This window comes from Trypanosoma cruzi, genomic scaffold, assembly GCF_000209065.1.
Source record: "Trypanosoma cruzi strain CL Brener 1047053517109 genomic scaffold, whole genome shotgun sequence".
Taxonomy (NCBI): domain Eukaryota; phylum Euglenozoa; class Kinetoplastea; order Trypanosomatida; family Trypanosomatidae; genus Trypanosoma; species Trypanosoma cruzi.
Window position 1 is genome coordinate 14,576 of NW_001849476.1, and position 23,956 is coordinate 38,531.

At 56.3% G+C, this 23,956-nt stretch overlaps 3 pseudogenes, besides 11 other annotated features; all 3 read right to left on the minus strand.

The window, feature by feature from the left end:
- Nucleotides 1-200: a repeat region.
- Nucleotides 1-3,616: a sequence feature (areas not merged during assembly with more than two copies in the genome that could not be assigned to a particular haplotype).
- Nucleotides 18-197: a microsatellite.
- Nucleotides 198-385: a repeat region.
- Nucleotides 1,223-4,160, minus strand: Tc00.1047053511391.10 (annotated as a pseudogene).
- Nucleotides 3,617-17,987: a sequence feature (areas merged during assembly that could not be assigned to a particular haplotype. This can correspond to areas where the two haplotypes were merged or to regions with more than two copies in the genome that were merged during assembly.).
- Nucleotides 5,193-5,213: a sequence feature (AT_rich).
- Nucleotides 6,454-16,922, minus strand: Tc00.1047053511391.24 (annotated as a pseudogene).
- Nucleotides 11,940-11,993: a microsatellite.
- Nucleotides 17,988-19,546: a sequence feature (areas merged during assembly that could not be assigned to a particular haplotype. This can correspond to areas where the two haplotypes were merged or to regions with more than two copies in the genome that were merged during assembly.).
- Nucleotides 19,547-19,569: a microsatellite.
- Nucleotides 19,547-23,956: part of a sequence feature (areas not merged during assembly with more than two copies in the genome that could not be assigned to a particular haplotype) that runs on past the window's edge.
- Nucleotides 19,990-20,081: a sequence feature (A-rich).
- Tc00.1047053511391.60 lies at nt 20,410-22,644 on the minus strand (annotated as a pseudogene).

Consider the following 23,956-nt stretch of genomic DNA (forward strand, 5'->3'; position numbering starts at 1 on the left):
CCAAACCCTAACCCTAACCCTAACCCTAACCCTAACCCTAACCCTAACCCTAACCCTAACCCTAACCCTAACCCTAACCCTAACCCTAACCCTAACCCTAACCCTAACCCTAACCCTAACCCTAACCCTAACCCTAACCCTAACCCTAACCCTAACCCTAACCCTAACCCTAACCCTAACCCTAACCCTAACCCTAACCCGCACGCGCTCTACCATACAAATTGTGGCCGTGGCAGATGGTCACACCCAACGCTCCGGTAAAACACGCCCAGCAGTTATGCACACACCGAAAGATATGGTCAAACACACCGCACAACGGCAAAAAGTCCATACAGAGAAGACGCGGCCTTTCACAGCGGTTATGGCTCACTGTGCGCGTAAACTGCGAGACGGCATCCACACAACAAACGCACACACCGCCAGCAATCATCCACCAATGGACGAGGAGGAACGACACACCGCCATCGCCTCCAGTTCAATCCCACAGACAAAGGGATACGGCCACAGACCGCTGCCGGCATACAACGCACACGGAGCAAGCAATCTCCCAAAGAGTCACACGCGGAAGCGATTCCTTATCCACCCATGACGCGGCGCCTCACTCCACGCGGTCACACGGAGTGCACTGTTTTCACAATAGAACTTACCCTTCGTCTATCCCTTGAAGATGCTTCACTTAATGATCGGTCCTAGAAAAAAATAGAATAAAAAGGAAAATGTATTAATAATACGATACAGTTAAAGACAGTAATTCCTTAATAACAGAGCAATTCTGTTATCACGTCTTGTCTACAGACAGAAGAATTCGCATTACTATAAAACTTCTTCAATATTTTCTTACCATTAATTAAAATGCCCCTGGCATCCCTGATTTGTTTTTCTGTCATTGTGAAGGAATATCGCGTTGTAATTTTTTGGCATCTGTGCGTATTACTCCTAAAGGGGATGGTGCACCGGTGTCGTATAAAAAAACAAACACTCACATGTATTAAAAAACTCGAAATATGTTTTTCACCAAAAATATAAATTTCCCTTTCCCCACTTAATTTCTTCTGTCACTGCTATTATCACTCGCGTTGAACATTCTTAACACTTTTTTGCGGTGCTGCCGCGTGATGCTGGTGCATCCGCAACGTATGGACACAAAAGTGTCTGTATATATTTATATATTTCGAAAAAAAAATTTACCATAAATCAAAATGTCTCTTTCACTTTTCATTTCCTATTCTGTTTCCTGTTCTTGTTCTTCTTCCACAATTGGGAGAGCTTCTTTTCTTCTAAAGTCTCTGGATGATACAGAAACTTGGTACTGGTGTACCTCCTTCTCCCAGAACGCCACAATTTCTTTTTCATCGTCGCTCAAATTATTGGTTTCGACGGGACCGCATCTCTGCCAGCCAGTCATGGGCGTGCTGTCTGCGTGTTGTATGTAAATAATCTCCCACGACAAACCTTCAGAAAATTCCTCCCAACCATTAAAATATGCCGCCATTTTTTCTTTGAACTGATTCACAGTGCTGGGTATGGTGCGATGCGCACTCGCCGTAGTAATCTGCAGCCCAACCAGCGTCTTCGGATTTGACTCCATGAAGAAAAAGGCGTCCACCAACGGAAAGTTTTGGGCCACCGGTTTGTACAGCACCCGAGACTCTATTTCAATCTTCTTCTTAAAATTTTCCAGTAACGGTAAAGGAAGGGGCTTGAGAGGGCGCTCATGTGGACGTGATTCCAGCGCACAGCGGTGTGGCGGAGCATCTTCTTGCAGTTTCAGCTCCCTGAGTTTCGGTATTATTGCATTTACAAAGGCCTCGCTCAAAAACGTAAACACAGAATACTTTTCAAGGGCTTTTGATAAGAGATCGTCCTTGATGGCCAATACGAGTAAAATAAAATCATTCGGCGCCATTAATTCCGCCAATTTGCATAAAGTTAAATTTCCGAGATAAGAAGACATCAGTCCGTTAAAGGTCGATTCAATATTGTGTACTCCTCGTACTCGGACGATCCTCACAAGTTTGTGAGACACTTTGTCACCGCCCAACATTTGCGTAGTTCCGAAATGAAGGTAATATTCGGCATCGATGCGGTTCAGTTTATCAACAGTATCTTTGCACGATTGAATCCGACCATTGTATTTGCTTTCATCAAAGATGTAGCGAAGAAGTGGTCCCACTTCTTTCATTCGATCATTTATCTTCCTCCAGTACCCAGCTTGCACACTTGGCTCATTGCGCTTCATCCAAACGCACATCGCTTTCACATCGTCTTTTTTAGGACAATTCATTATTATTCGCTTTGGTGACTTGTATTTCTCCCATGCGCCAAAGTTATTCTCGTTTGGCGATGTCACCACGATCATGCCCCATAAGCGAGAATTAGGCATCGGATACGGTTTACGGCCATCTTTTGCCACGTCGTATATAATATACGCATTCACCCCACGGAGAGACAGGGAAGCAAGAACATGTTCAATACCGGCCCCACCCATGTATTTTGTCACCGTCTTGTCGGTCTTTTCAAATAAGAATGTTTCATTTCCAATAACGTACACAACCACAGGGAGCTTCTTGATATCGTATTGCAGCAGCCGGTAAAGGAGGTACGAGCCGGCATTCATCGACTTCCCTATCCCGGGCGTCCCAATTAACAGAAGCCGCCCAGGCGTAAAGTAGGGCTCACCGTCAGTGCTGAACCATTCGGTGAGATAATGCTCGACGATCTGCCACGCTCGCTCCACCTCACAGTTCACATGGCAGTCACGAATGAATTCATCCTCTTCCCACGAGTATGGCCATCCCTTGTCCGAGGTGAGCACCATCAGCCTGAGACGCTCTGCACCGGATTGCTGCGCACCGTCATCCTTTTCGCGGGTTTCGCCAACTTTTTTGTACGTCCATGACTGTTCCGGTTTCCCCTTCTTCACATCCATTCCCATCCCCGTTTTATTTCGCTCCACGCCGTCAGGAACTTCCACCACATGGCTCCAACTCGCATTGTACACAGACTCGTAGTATCCCTTCAGCACCGTTGATGTAACCACGGACGTTGATATCTGCGCCCGAGAAAGGGCAGCGTCCAGTGTTCCCCTTGCAAGAGTAGTGACCGTATCCTTTCCTTCATAGTCCCTCCATTGCTCGAGAGAGAACACACCCTCGTGATGAAGCTTGTGTACATCTTCTTCCATATACACTTCATCCATTACAGCCCTCCCCATGCTCAAATAAGGACCTGTTTTCCTTATTTCGTTCAGTACTCTCGCATTGTGGATATACTCCGTGGGTTGCTTAAAAAACTCCTCCAGCGAAACATCCCGATTGGTAGCCACAATGCCCTTTCCGCCAAATCTCAGCGTAAGAAAATCATTCAGCTTTATGTCCTTGACGCGAACTCTTCCTCTAAACAGCACACCTCTGATCGTAGTAGTTAGGGTAAATTCTACTTCTTCCTCCCGCCACGCCCTTTCTTCTTCCTCCCGCCTTTCTTCTCTCAGTAACTGCATGAGTACTCCTTTTAGTTTTCTCCTTGCAATGGGAGTGACTGTGTCCTTTTCTTCATAGTCCCTCCATTGCTCGAGAAAGAATACACCCTCGTCATGAAGTTTATAAATAGCATCCAACTCTTGGTACTCTGTTAAATTAAAAATAATTCTAAGAAGCCGCTGGTCTTGTACGTAAGCATCCGGCTCCTGAAAAAACACCTGCATCGTCACGTTGTGGTCTTTCACCAACAGCCGCCGTGCCGCCAACATAATTCCGAAGGAAATCGTTCAGCTTCATGTCGGTCCTGAGTGTGCTTCCCTCCAGCAGAATGTCCTTTACGCTGCTGCTCATGGTCCAATTTGGTCGCCGCGTTTCCTCAACTCCTCTGCGAGCTGCAGCGTCGGAACCATCACCGGGGATGCCGCTTCGAGGCGCCATCACAACACCCGTGCGGTGAAGCATCCCACTCGCACCGCCTAACTGCGGCCAGCAGGTGCCGCTGGCTCCAAAGGACAGTCGCGGCTGTTTCCTCCCGCTGTCCCAATGGAGTTGGGCGTGGCACTCGCACGGCGGGGCGGTCGGTGCGCCATGCAGCCGCACTGCAACGCCTGTCGGTGAAACAGTCAAGGCCCACCGCCCCCGCAGCAACACAACGTGCAATCGACCACAACACCGCCACATTAATGTCCTTTTCTATTTTATTTTGTTTTATTCACGTTGTCTGTCCGTGTGCCCTATCACTCACACAAAAAATAAGTGCACACCTTCACAAAAGAATAAAAAGAAAACACGATCCCACCGTCCCGATGCAACTCAGCACTCTCCTCCACCCACCGCCATTGCCGCGCAGGAAAACGCAGTCACATCGCAGAGTCAACACCACAATGTGCACCACACCATCGTGCAGTGAACAATGGGCGAGACGCGGCCATGCACCGCCCCGCTCCATTTTCCCACCACTCAAGTGTTGCGTGTCCGCACAAAAAGTAGCAAACAGAATCAGAGCGCACACAAACCCAATCATCCCCCTCACTTGCTAAACCAAATTATTCGCATGGAGTGGCACTTAAGCACAAAGCACCAATGGCAGGCTGCATGGAATTTCCCTGCCAGCCCTGCAAAGCGACAACAACTCTGCGGAGTCAAGGTGACAGCCCCTCGGTGCTGCCCGCAGTCCACATGGCAGGAAGAATTCCACGCACGCATAGTTCCGGACACCTCGCTGTTTGAGTGCCCAACAGAACATAAGAAAATACGTGCACACAAGATGACGTTTAAATAATTAAACTCTTCAGCCTGTTTTGTTTGATGGTGTTGGCGGGCAGTCCCACACAATCCAATCAAAATGACACGCCGGGCAGAATGGCGTCAGTTGATAAACAAATAATTGCGCCAATGCAAAAAGCAGCTGAATTTTGTTTTTACTCCCGAATTCGGGGGGCGACGGTGGCATAAGAGTGTGTAAGTGCGCAAAGACTTTCGCGGGACGGTGCTGTCCAATCTCGCCGTGCCCTGACACAAAAGGGCAGCAGAAAAAAAAAATAGGAGCACACTCTCCAGAAAAGGAGTGACGGTTGGGCAGTCAACCCCCGTTCCTTCTCACGTGACATCCACATACGTGCACTCCACCTCAAATACGTACCTCCCTGAACGCCGCATGCATGAAGTGTGGTTTCGTCACTCGCAATGTGTTTTTCCTCCCGCAAACAACCGAAAAATAATAATAATAATAATGGCCATGGCGCAGCTCCACTCAGGGGAAGCAATCGGAACAGACACGAGTGGGGCCAGGGATCATACCAAAAATATGTTTAAAAAAGGGGGTAATAACTCCTCCAAGCCACAGAATCGTGCAGTGTCCATCCCTCTTCCTCTAAATTGAAACCTCCTCAACAGAACAAATGCAGTAGGCACATGTGCAGCACAATATCTTTCGCTATCCCACGTCCCATCTTAATTCCCATGACTGCCACGGCGGTGGTGCCTGCGTTACATCCGGGATGACTCCAAAATATCAGGCAGCATGCCGTGGAGAGTGGATGCTTGCCGAACGTGGCCGCGTTGGCGCCTAACAGGAAATGGCGTCAACTACAAGGAAACATCCGCGACTCAAGCTACCCGTGCGTGGCCGTACTAAAGCGACATTGAAACACGTGTTTAGAAACGTAAAAAAGGAGAAAGAAAATGAACCACCAGAGTGATCCAAAAGAACACACCAGTATATACATCCACAAAGAAGTACATCACTCTGCATAATTCTTCGATATTTCTCTTATAGTTCTTTCTACACAGCATCAGAAGCATAAAAGGCGGCAGGCATGCCCTCCACAGAGTCATCGTGCAACAGGAGGGAGAGTCACTGCAGGCACCCGCACAGAAATAGAAACAAACCAACAAAAACCAATAATCAATGACGCTTTCGGGGCGGAGTCCGATGGGTGGCTGTGCAGCTGCACAGCCGTGGCACCCACGCTCTCCCTCATGTCAGCCAGCAACGCACACTCACAACCTCCAGGAGGTGACGCGTCGCAGAAGGGCTTCATCGATTGTTTTCCCTAACGCCTTCCTAAATGCATCCTATGGCCCGCACACAACCACCATCGTCGAGCACGTCCTCATTACTGAGTATGGATATGAAATAGAGAGCACCAGCCCCCATACTCGGTGCTGCAGCGAAGAGCGCAAAACACACGCACACACACACACATTCGTTACGCATCCACGCCGGGCTAGCGTGATAGTGTAATAATCCGTTGTCGTCGATAATCGATAAAATAAAATAAATACATCAAATCAATCACCCAATCAATCTATGAATAATTTAAAAAAAGAAGATGCCCAGCAGAAGCATCCACGTTATGCCGCACCTACAAGGGGCTTTGTGCATTCTCGACGCGTAAAGACACTGTTAGGTCGGGGACTTTCCACACCAAAAGGTGAAAGTGCGATAATTCTTTCGTCAAGCGAACCATCCTCACCTGTCCAGAAAAGCATAATTAATGCTGCAGCTCGCACTGGATGCACGGTCGAACAGGCTCAGCGCGTCTGAGCGGGTGTCACCGGCCATGGGCTGTAACGGCGGTGCGGGTGGTCGGTACGACGACGCAACAGTGGTGCCTGAGGCGTACGACGATGACGCCACGTCATAGAGCTTCTGCGTCTCGTCGCCGCTCTCCTCGTCATCGCGCAGCAGCGCCTCCAGCCCTCCACGCCGCGGCTCGCGCAGCTCCTGCCAGTGGCGGTCCTCCGCGTACCACACAACGACGCTGTACACAGCGACCGCAAGCAGCACAGCGGTCAGCAGCAGCACGATAGCCGCGTACGCCCTCGCACCGCCGTCGCTCGGCGCAAGATGGTTGGCCGCGCTCACCACGCACAGCGCCGCAAGGAGCACAAAGCTCGCAGTCTGCATCACCGTCAGGAAGGACGAGCGCATCATGTTCGTGAAGGCAACCACGCCCGCACCCGCAAGCAGCACAGCCGCCATGCAGAAGTACTGGACGTGACAGCCTCCCACGGGCGGGTGCGCAGCCGCAATCAGGCACACCACACACAGCACCGACAGCCGAAACACGCACCAGTACACGTGGCTGCCCCTCATGTTCGTCAGCATGCCGCCATACATCCGCTGCTGCGCCGCGGGGTGCCAATACCCGACGGGGTACAGCAGGCGCTCGTGCAGCGGCTTCCTCGAAAACTGCCAGTACCTCGTGAAGCTCGCGCCCACGTGGCGGGCAATCAAGTAGCACACGCCAGCAGGGAACGCCGCACCGTACAGCAAGCCAACGACACCAATCACGCGGTGCTGCACGCGGGCGTCGGGCATCGCCAGTGCAAGCACGGAGCCGAAGAAGATGCCGAGGTGCATCGCGTGCGCCACAACGTACGTCAGGCTTGGGAAGCGCATCGCCGCCCACGCACTCGCCGCGTCCACGCCGCGCCACCGCTGGAAGACGACCGTCACACCGCAGTGCACGCACCCAAACACAGCGGCAAGCAGCGCGTTGCCCACCACCATCCACAGCGGGTCAAGGGCAGCAAACACCGACAGGAAGTACGGCAGCGCAGCGGTGCTCGCACGCTCCTGCGCCGAGGCGCACGACATCCTCGCGAACACGCCGAGTGCCTGCATCTCCAGGACGGAGCCCAGCCCGCCGGTCACCAAAACGGCAACAGCCGCCGCACCCGCAACAACGCCGGTGATCGCCGAGAGAGCGCTGGCAGCGGCGGGCAGCGTGTTCGACCTGATCGTGAAAGACCCAAGCAGCACACCCTTGCAGCCGCCGGACACCGCCGCAGCGTCGCAGCGAATGAATACCGTCTCGTCGGCAGCAATGAAGTAACCGCGGTGCACGGGCAAAATCAGCTCCAGAACAGTAGACGGATTCGTCGCGTTGCGCACCCACGTCGCGTTGCTAAGCATCGCTCCCCACGGACCGCCAAACCCGCGCGGCTGCGCCGTCGACACAGGCACGAAGCTCAGGTGCGTGCCGAGCTGCGGGTCACGTGCCCACCGAAACGGCGGCGGCAGCGCCACCATCAGCCGCGTCGGGACGGCGCTCCCACCGCCGCGGATGTCGTTTTGCGTCAGGCTCCCACCAGCCGCCGTCGTCGTCACGGCGAGCGTCGGGCACGCCACGTCGCTCCACCACAGCGTGCTGCTCACCGACGCCGTCGGGGTCCGCGTGGGCGGCAGCGCCACCGTCCCTGTCACCTGCGGGGTCTCCGTCAAACTGTACCGCGTCGAACTGTAGTGCGGCGTGCTCAGGCTCGGTGTCGGTTTCGCCGTCCACGTCGGCGTCGGGCTGCGCGTCTCCGTCAGCGTCGCCGTGCGACTCAGCAGCGGCATGCCGGGCGTGCGGTTGCACCCGTCCACGTGCGGCAGGTACACCGGCAGGCAGTCGTGCCCGTACCCGCCCTCAGCACAGCGGCAGCCGCACGACCCCGACATCGCCCTCGTCACGGCTGCAAAGCAGCGCACGTCGGTGTCGCACACGCCACACGCCACGGGGCGGAATTCCCCGATGATGCCGGCGGACCTGTAGTCGAACGGCTGCAGCGCCTGCCCGTTGAGCGTCAGGCACCCCACGACGAAATTTCGGCCGGCACCCCCAAGCGCAACGGTGCCGTCCATCACGACGGGTCCACTGCCGGCGTTCCCGTGGAGCGTCAGCGTGCTCTGCACAAATTCCGCACTGCGCGGGTACGACGGCAGCGAAAGAAGCCTGCCGCTGATGCTGTTGCCGCGCACCGACAGCCACGACCCGGACACAAACGATGCCGACCCCCGCAGCACCAGCAGCGCGCCATCCGTCAGCGCACCGGCGTTGTCGTTCACCACGACGGCGGACGCGTTAGCCTCCACTCCGCTGTCGAACACCAATCCATGCGCGGCGTACACCTGGCTCCCCGACACGCGCAGCACAGCGCCCCCCGACGCAACCACGCGCGCACTCGCGTAAAACGCAACGTCGCCACCGAGCAAAACCGCGTCCAGCGCGACACCGCCGCCGACAACCTCCAGCACAGCGCCGTCCACCACCACCGTCCGCCCACCAGTCATCACGGTCACGAGAGCAACGCCGGACACAACCAGCACGGACCGCACTAGCCGCAGGCCCGACAGCACCAGCACCGGTGCGTACGGCGAGGACTGCGAGCCGGGAAGATACACAAGCGGCGTCGGCCTCGCGGCAACCAGCAGGGAGTCCGTCACCGTCAGCACAGACCCCGCGGGGAACGTGCCGGTCAGCACAAGCGCACCGTTCAGCGCCTCCACATCGCACACGGACAGCTCCACCGGCCCGCCCTCGTCGCTCCCCGCCGCTCCCGCACCGCGCAACCCTCCACCGCCCATCACGTACAGCACGGCACCTTTCAGCAGAGACACGTTCTGCACAACGATCCGCACGCCGTCTCGCGCCATCCACGGCACGTAGAGCACAGGACTCACGCCGTCCAGCACAACGTGGCGCAGCGTCACCTCGCTCGCGCCGGCAGGCACAACAAACACCGACTGCACCGTCACGCCCTCGCGGACGAACACACTCGACGCAGTGCCCGCAGCAGGCGGCAGCGCGGGAGCTCCCACAGGCACGCACGCCTCGCCGTACCCGCCGCTGCCGCACGCGCACACGCACACACCGTTCCTCATGCTCGCCGACGCCGTCCCGGGCGCGTAGCAGTGCGTGTCCCTGTCGCAGGCGTCGCACCCAACAACGTCGATGCCCCCAGCGTCGCCAAAACCTGCCGCTGCGTACTCCTCCGCCGTCGACAGGACACGGCCACCAGCGTCGTTGCACGCCACCCTCAAATGCACCCCAGCCGCAAGCGACAGGCTCACCGACAGCATCCGCGGCAGCAGCGCTCGGTTGCGCACAAAGCTCAGCGTGCTCCCAGCAGCGGTCACGGCGCCAGCGGCGTGGAGCATCTCTTTCGAGACGCCGTCGTGCACGTTGCCCTTCGCCAGCAGCATCGACCCACCAGCCAGACTCACCGTCGAATAGAACGCCACCGCGTAGTCCCCCGTCGACAAGAAGTCGCTCCGCACAAGCGCCACGGCGGAGCCCGACACGCTCACAGCCCCACGCACAGACACCGCGTGCTTGCACAGCAGAAAGTCGCTGTCAACAAACGCCACCACGGAGCCGCCGCTGGCCGCAACACCGCCCTCCACCGACACGCACAGCCCCAGCGCCGTCTGCACCAACAGCCCGTCCAAGTACAGCGCACCGCGCGATGACAGTGCCACGCCGCCAACAAACAACACGCCAACAGCGTCACGGAACACAGCCGCCACGTGCGTGCGCGCGATGGTCAGCACACTCCCCGTCAGATTCACGTTGTGCACCACGAGGCACGCGGACGCGTCGCCAAGGTCGTAGGCACCGCGGTACGCAACATGCTTCTCTGCAATCAGCACCGAGTCCACCACAGTGACGCGCGAGCCCGGCGGGAATCGGTTCGCCACCAGCACGCCGCCGCCGGAGCGCGACTCAAGCCCGCTGATCAACACATCGGCGCGCTCGCCAGCAGGCGGGTCGGACAGCCACCCCAAAACGTACAGGCTCGCTCCGCCCACAAACGTGCAGTTCGCCAGCGTCACGTTGCGCACACTCCCTGACATCGACTCCACGTCCACCACGACATCCGCCGCAAAGGTCACACCAACGTAGCACACCACCGACGTCCCGAAACTGACGTTCACCTCCACATCCACACGCACGTCCCGCACGCACAAGTCGGCGCCGTCGGTGCTCGGTGGCTCGGGGACAGCAACGGGCAGGCACGCATCGCCGTGGCCGCCCTCCGCGCACGTGCAGGCGCAGCCATCACTCGAGGCCGTCGTCGTGTACGCGGGGAAGCACCACGCCGCAATGGCGCATGGGTCGCTGCAGGTCAGAATGCTGGCACTGTAAACAGACGGAATAATGTATTGCACTCCCTCCTCGCCGTTCACAGTGTTGCACGCAGCCACAATCGCTCCGTTTGTGAGATCGCGGGGCCTTTTGGGTATCCGCAGAACTGTCGGCGCGCCCGTGCTGGACATGAATTGGTTGCCGGAGACAGACACCGTGGAGTCGCGGAGATCCAGTCTGGGGTATATGTAGGCAAAGACTTCTGATGGGGATTCACGGCAGAGGTTGCCGCTCAGCTGCAGCCAGGAGTTGTAGTAGATGTTCGAGGAGTAGCCTGAATAAAACACAGCCAAGCTTCCCTGCATCTCGTTGCCCCAAAACACGACCGCTGACTGGGACTCCACACGTGAAGCCCAAAAAAAAAGCATGAAGTGCTTTAACCCCCCCAGCACAGCATTGCCTCGGATCACCACGGCAGAGTTGTTCAGTACATTCAGCGACGGGTAGTTTCTAGATCCTTCAAGATATATCAGCGTACCGTTGCCGCCAGCCATATGAAACGTGTTGCCCATCACCGCAAACAGGGAGTGCCACGACACCCTCAGCACAGAACTGAGAACGTGAATGGCGCTTGACGATGCCGCCACGCGTGAAACACATTGCCACTCAGCACCACCGCGGAGTCGTTGCTGATCGCCAGTCCATTCATCGCAACACACGACGGCCTCCTAAGGCCCAAACCCGACCGAGGGATCAGCCTCGTGACCGTGAAGCGGTTCCCGCTGATCGTGATGTTCGTTTGCGGCGGAAACACACCCTCCGGGCTGAGCAGCGCCTCAATAAAATTGTTGCCGGTGACGACGATGTTCAGCGCCCCCACAGCGGCGTACGCGTTGCCCAACAGCAACAGCACGGCGCCGTCCCTCCACGTGCATCCATCGAACATGACGTTCGCCACGTCGCCCGTCATCGCCCCGACCAGCACCGTCAGGCTCATGCCGCCCCCGCTGAACGTCACATTGCGGTAGCACAGCCACGACAGCCCGCCGCCCACAGCCTGCGCAACCTCGGGGTACACCATGTCGCTGATGCACTCACCAACCGGCGGCGGTGGCGGCGTGGGTGTTGTTGGTGACGGTGACGGTGGCGGCGGCGGGCCAGCAGGCACAGGCGCTGGGACGCACACATCGCCGTGCCCTCCAGCAGCGCACTGGCACTTGCAGTCAATGACAGCCGTCGTCAGCGGAGCAAAGCAGTCGCCCTCCTTCGTGCGCTCCCCGCACACTGCAACCGTCGTCACGTTGGTGATGCCGTTCAGCTCCAGCTCTGCCGCCGTCGTCACCTCCCGTCCCGCAACCGTCAGACACCCAGCAACGAACCGGTAGCCGGCGTCAGCCTGCGATAGCAGAGGCACCGACAACCCCGTCGAGCCCATCTTGCAGCCCGTCAGCGTCAACACACTGCTGCTGTCAATGGTCACAAAAGCGGACTCAGTTGCGTAAAAAATAGCACCCACTTCCACGTCGTTGTCGCGCCAGTCCAGCCAGCTTGACCGCTCAACAGTCCACAATTCATTGTTATAGATGGCATAGCGCACGGAGCCGCTGTTCCCCACCATGCGCAGCACGCTGTGATCCGACACGCCTAAGCGGGAGTGCTGATACAAGAAGCTTGTCCCGGAGAACATTATGTTGTTGAGCAAAGCAAAAACGGAGTGATCGCGGACACCGAGCCTGTGCACGTAAAAAAGATGCATGTACCCATCAAAGCTGCAGTACCGCGTGTACAGCGAACTGCCACCCACCAGCTTCAGCGCCCCGATCGAGTAAAAACCAAACGCGTCATGCTTCTTTGAATGCGCCCTGACGTTGCTGACCAACAGCGTAGACGCACTCAACACAACATCGCCCAGCAACAATACGCTCCAAATGCTGATCCTAGTGTGTGGCAGCCGAACCGCAAAGGTCTGCACCGCGTCAACCTCCGTGACGGCGATGTCACAGTGCTGCGGGAGGGCAAGTGCAAAAGCAACAACGGAGGAACGCATCACCGTCTGGCTCACGCGGACCAAGACGCCGGCTGACTCGTCCGCCTCAGCACCCCCAACAAACTGCAGCGCGGCACCGTCACGGAATGTGCACCCAGTGAGCGTGATGTTGATGGGGAGATGCAGCGGCATACTGTTGAGGAAGAACGTCAGCGCAGCACCCACGCCGCTGAATGTAACCCCCACGTAGCAGTGGTGCGTCTTCCACATGCTCAGCGTGACGTTCGTCAGCGTCTGGTTCACCACACAACTCGTGTCGCCGTCGACGGCTCTCTCCGGCAAGGGCGGCACAACCGTGTCGGGCACCTCGAAGGGAAGACACGACGCGCCATGCCATCCGTCCTTGCAGCTGCACGAGCACGAGCTGCGGTCCATCGACTCCGTCCCGGGCATGTAGCACGCCGCGTCGTCGTTGCACGTGCCACACCTGAACACCACCACTTCCCCAGGAAACATGCCGTCGTACGACACCTCCTCATCGCCCCGCAGGTTGCATCCAACCACAAACCGCGCGGGTGACGCCACGACAATGCTCGGCAGAGCCAGATCAGCAAAGGGATAACTATCCTCCACCTGACGGTTGTGTGCAAGCACCACGGTGGTGTCGTTGTCTGACAGCTGAATTTTGCGCCCGGAATACGGAATAGTTAATACTGAGCCTGCACCCACGCTGTTGCCCGTCACACGCCACTGCGCACCACCCTCGAGTGTCACAGAGCCAGACAAATACAGCAGCGCGGGATCAAAATATTCTGTTCTGTCAACGAACGTGCAGTCCGCCACTCTCAGCAGCCCCGCGGAGTTCACGGTGGTATCCCCAAAAAGAACAACGCCATTGACCGAGCTCATCGTGTTGTTCTCCACGTCAAAGTAGCCGCCGTTCCTCACAGCAACCGCATTAACGCAAACAGATGATTCCACACCGTCGTCCTCCTCCGTTGTGCTCAGCGTATTTCCCTTCACTATGATTCCGCCACCATCAACAACAACAGCATTGATGAAATAGACTGCGTACCTATTCCCCTCGATGTAGTTTTCGAGTAGCAGCAGCGTCATGTTCGCACTGAAAGTAAACTCCACAAAGGAAATGGCGTGGCTCGACGTCGTCGCAATTGCAATATCCGCCACCAGTATCTGGGAGCTCACGCCAAAATCACCCTCAAACTCCAAAGCACCGGGATCTAGCATCGAAGAAGTCACGTTCACGTGCACGCGCGCACCACTCCCTCTGATCGACAGGCCCATGAAGACGCACTGCAGCAGCGTGATGTTGAGTGTCTGTTGTGGCGCGTCAAAATACGACAGGTCCAGCACAATCGCGGCGGTGAAGGTCACGTTGACGAAGCACAGACCACGCACACCGGGATCAGGATAGTCCATGGAGCGGATGATGCCACCGTGCACGCAGCAGACCTCCGTGTCGTCCGCATCGGGGAGCGGGAGCGGCCCAAGGCCGTCCGGAACCGCAGCTGGCAGACAAGTGTCGCCGTAGCCACCAGCAGCGCACACACACTCACAGCCGCGGATGCTGCTCGTCCTCGCTGCAAAGCACACGGCGTCCACCGTGCACGCACCACAGTCCAGCACCCTCACGGGTGATCCAATATTGAGGTCGTCTCCGTAATCCGTCACAGGAGAGCCTCTTATCTCGTTGCACACGCCGTAGATGGTCGGGCGCGCGTCGGATGGTGGTGACCAGTTGCTTATCACGCGTACGATTGTTGACGAGTACGAGCCGTACGTGAAGCTGTTGTCAAGTATCGACCACACACTCCGATCGCGGAACGCAACGCCGTTCTCCTTGGCCACGTACACAACGTAGGCGGTGCGGAACTCGTTGTTACGGTGCACCAGCCAGCTGCCACCAGTCACGGTCAGCGTGTTTGCCATGAGCATGGCGAAGCCGAGACGAAACGTGCTGGACACAACCTGCAGCACGCTGCCGCCAGCCACAACAACGTCCCCAAACACACACGCGCCCCCGTAGTACTCGGTGCTCGGCGCACTCCACGAGCTGTTCTGTATGGAGAACACGGAGCCGCCGCTGACACGCAGGTCCGACGCAAGAGCGTACATCACGTGCGTCCGCGACATGACAGCGCAGTTGTTCATGTAGAATACGCTGGACATGTTCGCCATGAGGCCGCGCTCCACGAGGATCGCAGCGCACGAGCCCCCGCCACACGCTACCGACGACCGCGTCATGACAAACCGCGTCGACAGTAGCCGGACGCCGTCCAGGACAAGCGCGGGGCCACACCGATATCCCGCATGGCCAGGGGTCGTAGTCACGTACTGTGACCCGCCAACCGTCGAACGCAGCGTTGAGTTCGCCAGCAGCACACTCGAGTGCTGCGGCATCGCGCCATGCAGCACGATCGTGCCCTCCAGCGACGTCACATTCGTCATGTTGACGAGGGCGTGGGGCATCAGGCGCGCCGTGCTCTCGCTGAGGCCGCCAATCCGCAGCTGCGCGCCGCCCGCAAGCACGCAGTGACGCAGCGTCACGTTCAGTGCGTCAGCGAATGCGTCCATCGAGCGCAGGTCCACCGCCACAGTGATAAGCCCGCTGAACACCACCAAGTCGAAGCACGCCGTCGCACGCACGCCGCCAACCGTCACGGACTCCGTCAGCTTCACGCCACTCACGCAGCCCTCCGCACCGCCACCACCGCCACCGGCCCTCGCAGGCGGCACGTCGAACGGCAGGCACGCCTCGCCCACACCGCCGGCACGGCAGCTGCACGCGCAGTCGGAGAACGAAGCCGTCAGCGCAGCAAAGCATGCCAGCGCTGCTGCACAGCCGTCGCACGGCACCACGCTCACGGAGGGCAGGCCGGCAGAGCGGTAGTCGCCGCTGCTCCGCAGCACACGGCCGCCGGCACGGTTGCACTGCACCGACACGACGCCGCTCGTGATCGTCGGCCCGGAGACAAGCGTAGCGCCAGCGGCAGCGCAGCGAGCAATCGACACGGCACCGCCGCTCAGCGTCACCCCCGACAGCGACGCCACCGACGACGCCTCGCCCACCGCCCACACGTCGCGCAGCTCCAGCCACCCGCCGCCACCGATCGTCCCACCGTCGCAGCGCACCAGCGACGACGCAACAGACCCCTCGACGCCCACGAAGCGCAGCACCGAATCAAGCACCGCGAGGCGCTCGCCAAGCACAATGCCGCCGCCGCTGCTCACAACCGACACGTTCGTCACGGAGAACACCGAGTGGCTCCGCAGACTGAGAATCGACGAGGACGCCACATTCATCGCAGACGCGGTCGGACCGCCCGACGCCTCCAGCAACACGCCGTCAAGCACCACCGCGCTCGACAGCAGGTCCACGCCGCCGCCAACGTGCACCGCCGAACCGCCCGCATGCAACGACCTCAGCACAGTGCTGCTCACACGCAGCTGCGTCTGCAACAGCGACGTCGCGTGCAGCACAAGCGGCGACGCCACCGCGTCCGTCAGTCCGCTCAGCTGCGAGTAGCGCATCGGCCCCGCCGTCACAATCGTCGAGTCACGGACCGTCACGTTCGTGTGTGCCGGCAGGTTGTGCACAAACACAAGCGAGCAGTAGCTCCCGGACAGCCCGCTCACGCTCACCTCCAGGCTCCGGTCACTCGCCGGCTCGCCGCTGTAGCCCCGCACGTAGATCTGCGCACCGCCGTCGCACACGCAGTTCCTCAATTCGATGCGCAGCGCGCCGGGAAGCATCGCCGCAACGTCGAACACCACAGCCACGCCGTTCGTGATGGACACGCCGTCCATCAGCACCGTGTCCACGGCGCGGCCCACCGTGATGGCTCTGTCCACCGTACCGCCCCGCAGTCGCACCACCACCGCATGCACAGCAGGCAGCCACGCCGTCGCCGCAACCAGCGACAACACAACAAGCAGCGCCGCACGTACAGTCGCAATGGCCCTGCGCCGCACACGGTGCCGGCTGCGCGGACACGCACCCACCGCAGACCGCATCCACAGACCCAAACAAGTACCAACAAGGCTGTCGTGGTGTGTCGCACTCGCCCCGTCGACCATAACTCCTGTCCAACAAATCCCTTTCTATAGATGGCAAATCCAATGACACAATTCCGATATATCGTTATCCCTACTGCTGCTAATCCTAATACTGCAATTAATCCCTAACACCTTGAAACGATAGTTGTGCTGGTGAAGCCAAAGTAACTCTAACTGCACGGTCAGAAAAAGGATAAAAGGCAAAAACAGTATATAAACACAGTGGCACGCAGAGGCATCCGGTCATATAAAATCCCCATCACAGTACCGCCAACACAAAGCCGCGAGAACACAATCAAATCAGTTACGCCATCCACCCCCATCGCCCACGCAGCTCCATACAACCACCATGCGGAGTGGTGGGATCCCGGCAAAAAGACAAATAACCATTGGCACCGCTTTTGTGACCAAATGATTTTACCACAGAGCAGTCCCGATGCCGCGAAAGTCACAAAACAGCCAAGACAGACCCACGTGGCAACGTTACAACCAGCAGCCATCGAGCGCGTCGGAGCATGAAATGGTAACACAGAAGGAGGGTGGAGGATTTGCCGTTCCTCAGCAGTCAAAGCGCCGTTTTTTGATCGCGTGGGTCGGCATTGCACAGCAAACAGCGGCACCATACGCGCAAACGGCACATACAAGAAGGAAGGATGAAGAAGTGCGGTGACGGCACTCAGACACGGGGGGACAAGGGTCCACACCGATTGTGCAGTCCGATTGGCCCGCATACGTCCGGATGGTGGTCGCGCCGCTGCTCTGCGGTGCGTGTGGAGTGTGACTGCAGTGGAGTGCGAGAATGAAGAAAGGGGTGGGAGTCGCAGTGCGGCCCTCATCCATCTCGGTTAACTGTGACACCGGTGACGTCATCTCGTCAGGTCACCCGCAGCAATGACTGTCGCATTCAGCAGCGGTCGGTGCCTTCCTCCTCAAACTGGGGCATCTCTCCAACAACGCAGTCGCTCGCCTCCTCCCCCACCAACACAACGAGGGAGCAACGGCAAAGGATAAAACACGCACGGCAAGTGCGCAGTCGCAGAGCTCCACTGCTGCCGCCATGGCCAAACAAGGTCGGCTGCAGGGCGCAAAAAGAAGAATAAACACCCCATCAAACGCTTCAGCACCACGTGGAAGCACTGCAACCGACAAAAAAGACAAAACACCGTGAAGCAGGCACCAAAACCAAAGTTCCTCCAACAAATTCATCGTAAAGCAAATGTATATATATATGCGAGCGCAGAAAAAAACAAGCCACAGAAACTTTAGAAAATGACGGTGCAGAGACAGTAAGTGGTTGTGGTGCGCAGTAGCCGTGTCACCGCACCCTTCCCTCATCAAACGGCACCGCACCGCAACGCACCGTGACGACAGCCTGCAATGACGACGATTGAGTAGCACACACAAAGCGGCATAAACGTTTCATCCCGCACTCGCTCACATTTATGCTCTCAGTATGTACTGCCAACAACATCGGAAATGACACGGAAGAGGACTGTCCTATCATCCTCCTTCCGCTCACAACAGACCCTCCCCATCCGCCTCCTCGCCACGCCCTGGGTGCCGCGAAACGCCGTCAAGCAAAGCCGCTTGTATGGAAGTCCCCAATGCGCGGGGCGAGGCTGGCAGCCACCCACACTCACTCCCCCACAAATACCCTCTCCTACAATCTTCCCACACACAAAAGGGCAAAGACATGGAGAAAAGAAGCCCGCCGCACAACGCACGCAGAAGCAGCGCCATCCACGTCGCACCTCAATGAAGCGTCATGCGAACAGCACACCCACGGCCGCAACAAGAGGGGCGGACGCACCCAAGTCCACGGCGCTGTCCTTTACTTCCCTCCACCAAACGGATTGGGATTACGCCCCACAGCGGGTTGTGGCGGGTGGCGTCCCACACTCACAGTGAGGCACAGCGCACATCATCTTCTCCCCTCCAAGTGCACTCAGCAGGCCGGGGCGAGGCGCCCAGTCATCCTCGTTCCATTGCAGAGGCGAACACAAAAAATCGCCGCCGCTGGCCATCAGTGCCTCTAGCAGGGAAAAAAGAAAGAAAAAGAAATAGGGACATGTCAACAGCGCAGCCAGCAGTGGGACACTCAACGGGACACGGAGACACTCAATGGCGGTGAATACCGCAGAAAAGATGAACCGTAGTGGTTTACCAAAAAATAAAATAAAAAGGATAAGGGTCCAGAAGAACTCCCAAAAGTATTTAAAAAACAAAAAATAAAAAATTGATTCGGGAAGATGTTTATTTCATGCGCCAAGCAGTACAATACGGCCACGTGCCTTGTATACATGTTACCTGCAACAAGAAAAGGAAAGCAAAGTTAAAAAAAAAGATTTTACTCTTCCACGAGCCACACAACGCCCTCCACCCTTCATGCGGCATCCGGCATTTTCTTCCAATCCTCGTTCTGTGCAGTCCGTGAGACGCACAGCCGCGGAGCCGGCACCGCATGTAGGCAAAAAAAAGCAAAAAAAGCAAACACAAGAGAAAAGCACGTCACTCATGACGGTGTGCAGCAGGCAGCCATTACGTAAATAAGACACTGAAGATGCACAGTGGTCCGTCGACAACACGTCCGGCACAGCTCTCCGCCCTCCATCACCGCACGGTGGTAGCGGCACACTCCCGTTCACAAATAAATAAATAAATAAATAAAAGCACGGCGGCAGGGTGTGGCTGTGTGCGTGTGTGTGTGGCGCTGCGGGTGTCTGCCCGCCCTGGCCGCAAGAAACAAAACAAAACAAGAGGGAAAGAAATGTGTGCTCCGCCCACAGGCCCTCGTCGCACGCCCACACGTCACGGCTCCCTCAGCGCGCCTTTCGTCGCGGCACCTCCTCATGCGTGCAGCAGGCGAGGCGCACAGGGCCGTCGTCATGAGCGTGTCGGTGGGTGTGCGAGTGGAGCAGTTGGGCGGGAAACACACGGCACCCCTCACAGGAAGAGCGCAGAAAGAAACAATTAAAGAGGGAAGAGTAGAAAAGAAAAAAATTCCATAGTGATTGCCCCCCAAAAGCAAAAACGAAGGGAAGAGTGGAGCAAAAAAGAAAAAACAGACATATTTTTTTTTCTTTTAAGCAAACAAAAATAATTAAAAACAAACACAAAAAAAAATAAAAAATTGTACTCCGAACAGAAAAAAAAAAAACAATTAAAAGCCGAAAAAAAAGACGTTCATAATGGTTGCCCTAAAGCAGCAAAGGGAAAATGGAAAAAATTAAAAGAAAACAAAAAAAATTATCCTCTGCGTAGTAAAATTTATTCCTAGCGGTGTGTGTGTGTCCGTGCAGGGAACGGCACAAGTGCTCCACACTGAGACCGCACACTCCTCACTGAGCCGAAAAAACCCATAACCCCAGAAGAAGCAGCGGCAGCAGTCCGCTCCCAGCAGAATTCAAGCTCACCTCTGGCACAACGAATTGTGCACCCTCAGTCCAAGAGGTATTCCTCTTTGCCGCTCCACCCTCACTCACTTCTTTAACTGCATGGGGATCCAATGTCATGGCACCGCTGGTGCTGCTGAATTTTTCTCTGGGCCGGGCACCACAGATACAGCAGGTGCAGCGGGTTTAGGAGCAATTTTTACTTGTGGTTCCGGAGCTCTCTTTGGAACGGGTTTCCTTTCCTTGATTGCAGTCATCGCAGTGGAATTCAGTGGGCGGTTGTACAGAAAAAAGTTCTTCACCATCACACGAGGTTTTTTGCTGGGCTTCTTCTTCGTACTGGACTCATCATCATCAAAGTCGCACGCGCCAAAGCAAAAGTCTGCGACATCAATTGGCCTCCCGTCTGTTGACAGAGCTTCTTCCTCCCCCAGCAACTCACCATCAATGTACACAGAGGCCTTATTGCCTTGCAGCATGAGTGCCACTTGGTATTCTTTCTTCGGCACCCAGGTGCCACTTTTTGTTATCTTCTCGTATTTGAATATCGTCACTCACTTGTTATCCGCGGTGTACGACAGTCTCATGAAATACTCGGGCCCAGCGTCACCCAACGCCGCAGTCAGTAGAGGAGTGTTCCCGCTCGGAGCCTCTTCGATGGTCACCGACGCCACAACTGTGAAGTTGTGGCTCAAGGATACATGACGCACATTATTAGCCCGAGTGTTCACGGGCAATGAGACCCTGGAGTCAGGCTCCGTCAACTGAAACCCATCTTTGAGTTTCTTTGCATTCGTAGTCACCGTTGCATTCAGGGAAAGGTACTCGTCGTTCCACGTGTCATCACTGGCCGCATTGGACAATACTGCCACCAGACCCGCCGTGGGTATGGTCAAGTTGGAGAAGAAAACGTCCTTTTGCGCCGAATTACTGAGGACGGACTTGATTGCACTCAGTTCCTCTGTCAGGCGGGAAAGTGAAATGGCACTGTCCTCACCATTGCCCCTCCGTTGTAAAAGATGCAAATAGCCATCCGAGTACAGCAGGTTGCTGGCAAGCTCCTTCTCCCCAGCATTGCCCATGCCAACCGGTCCAACATAAAACGAGCGGATGTTGTCCGTGACCCAAAGGCAGAGTGCATTGGTCCTTTCCGTTTGTCCCTTCCAGTAGTTCCCTCTCTGTGTGTAAAGCATGACCTTCCTGCCCCCAATGGTCGAGGTGATGAGAGCATCCACATGCAAGCCTCCGTCCGGATAGTCTTCCGATTGTGAGTTGACCCACACGCCTGGAAGCGTCCCGATGGTTCCCGTCCACGTTGTCCCCATGTCACGCGAATCGTACACCCTCTGGTCATTCTCGCAATCAACAATCATGAGAAGTGATCCCTCCCACTCGGTGACGCGGGGGTTATAGCAGTTGGGAGGAGACATACCCTCTGAGAGCAATCATTTTTTGCCGCCATTCTTCGAATAGACAATCGTGTAAAAAGCTTCATTTGGGTTTTCCTTCCTCGCCATCAGAGAAAACACGAGTGTGCCATCCTCCATCAGAACACCTGAGCCACCAGAAGGAAAAAGGGTATTCAATTTACTTTTGTGATTCAATGAATATTTCGAATCGAACAGCGGTCTTGGGTCACCCCATTTGATCCGTTCACCCGGATCGCCGGGTGTAGAATTCGTGACATCACCCACAAACAGTTTCAGCTCCAAGCCGCCCTCTCTCCAGCACACACCTTCGTAGGACACATCAGAGCCTCCCGCAGGATGAAACACCTTGTTGCCCTTCGTGATTGTTGTGGGGCGGAGCACAACGCCCAAACTCTCCTCTTCCTCAGCTGCACAAACCACAGTGTGTGCCTTCCATGTACCTTTATTAACCTTTTCAACAAGAGTGGACCAATTCCACGCAGCGTCGATGTACTCCGCCACAACATCAGAAGACGGCTTAATTGATGGACCACCTTGATATTCGGTTTCCATGCGACCCTCGGCAAAAGCAGCAATTACTCCACCAGCACTGACAAGAGAGGGTGAAACAAATGCATCCCTCTTCGTCCCTTGAGACCTTCCATCTTTCGATACAACCAGCGTCTGATTCGGCAAAAATAGATCGACCGTATGAGGCAATTGCACATTCCCCGAATTACTCGTCGCGGTGTTCGAAGCCCCACCACTGGAGCACATCATCACGACGAGGAGAAGCAGCACCGCGGAAGTAAACACACGCCGGGACATGTTGGGCCTCTGCGGCTCACTCTCTCTTCGTTCCCTCCTCCTTCCGCTGGATCCGGTCACGCGGCGACGGTTGTGTGTGCGGGGTGCCTTCACCGCAGCAACACGTGAGAGCATAAAAATATGTGTGTGTGGGCGGTATGTCTGCTGTTGGTCCTTTCAGTGCCTTCGGATTTCACAGTAGCGATTAGCGTTTAGTCGTAACTTCCTTCTTGGAGGGGAGCAACAGGCAACAGAGGCAGAAAGGCAGCAAAACAGTACACACCGCCACCACTCAATACAAAGCACAACATCACCATCCCATCAGTCAATATTCTCCAGCACCCCTCAACACCATAAAAAGATTAAGAAAAACAAGTGAGCAGCCTCCCAATGGGGGACCGCGGGCCACGGCCCTGCAAAAAAGACAAATGAGAGGGGGCTAGGTGTGGAGTGAGGAAAAAGAGAGTTGCACTGCAACGGCACGGCGGCGTGACAACCCGTGGGAAGTATCGATGCAGAACAGCACATCGCCTGCAGGAAAAGTTGCTTCTCCCGCTGAGCAGAGAGGAAAAACAGCCTCAGCAGCCCCAATGATGAGAGGTCGCCTGCACCTCCTCGCGGCACCTGCAAGCTCGGCAGACACAAAGATGCAGGTGACGCTCTGCTGCACGCATGACGGCCGTCACATCCTTCACAATGGAAATTGCATCCTGTCGCACCACACGCCGCAGTCGGTGCGCACAGTCTCCGTCTCACTCCTGTCCCTCTCCCTGAGAACTCATCGGTGGCCGTGGCACACCCACCGACATGTCAGAAAGCACTTGTTTTTCTTCTCCCTCACACATCGCACAGCAGCACCGCCAACCTCATTTTATCTCCCTTTATTTTACGTATCCTCTTCCGTCAAACCTTCCGATACTGCCGTCCGCCCAACTCCGTTCATGTCGTCTCCCCTTCAGGTGCTCGCACCACACTCACAGTCCTCTTGATTGTTATCGTCTGGCCGCATTAAGTTCCCATCAGCACCATTGGGAATGAATCCTCGCATGAATGAAAATTGTTGTCGCAGAGCGTTGTCGCCCTCTTAATCAAAGGGAAACAACAACGGATAAACGCCAGAAAAAAAAAGCATGGCAGTCTTTCCCTACGAATGTGTGCACCCCAACTCATTTCATCCGTTCCCCCTCGTCAGTCATCCATGCCCACAGCACCGCGAAGGCACGTTTTCACCCGTGATCCCGGAAAGAAATGCCGTTTCACTCACCACCATCACATCCACACTGGTGCGCAGTTGCCGCTCGCACGTACCCTCTTCCACATAAACAAAGCCAATCCACAAACGATAAAATAAAAAAGCAGCGCGATGCGTTGACAGATTCCTTCCGTTCCGTCTGTTTCGTGATGAAGCCCCGCCTCCTTGCTGATGTATTTCTGTCTCCTCTTTATG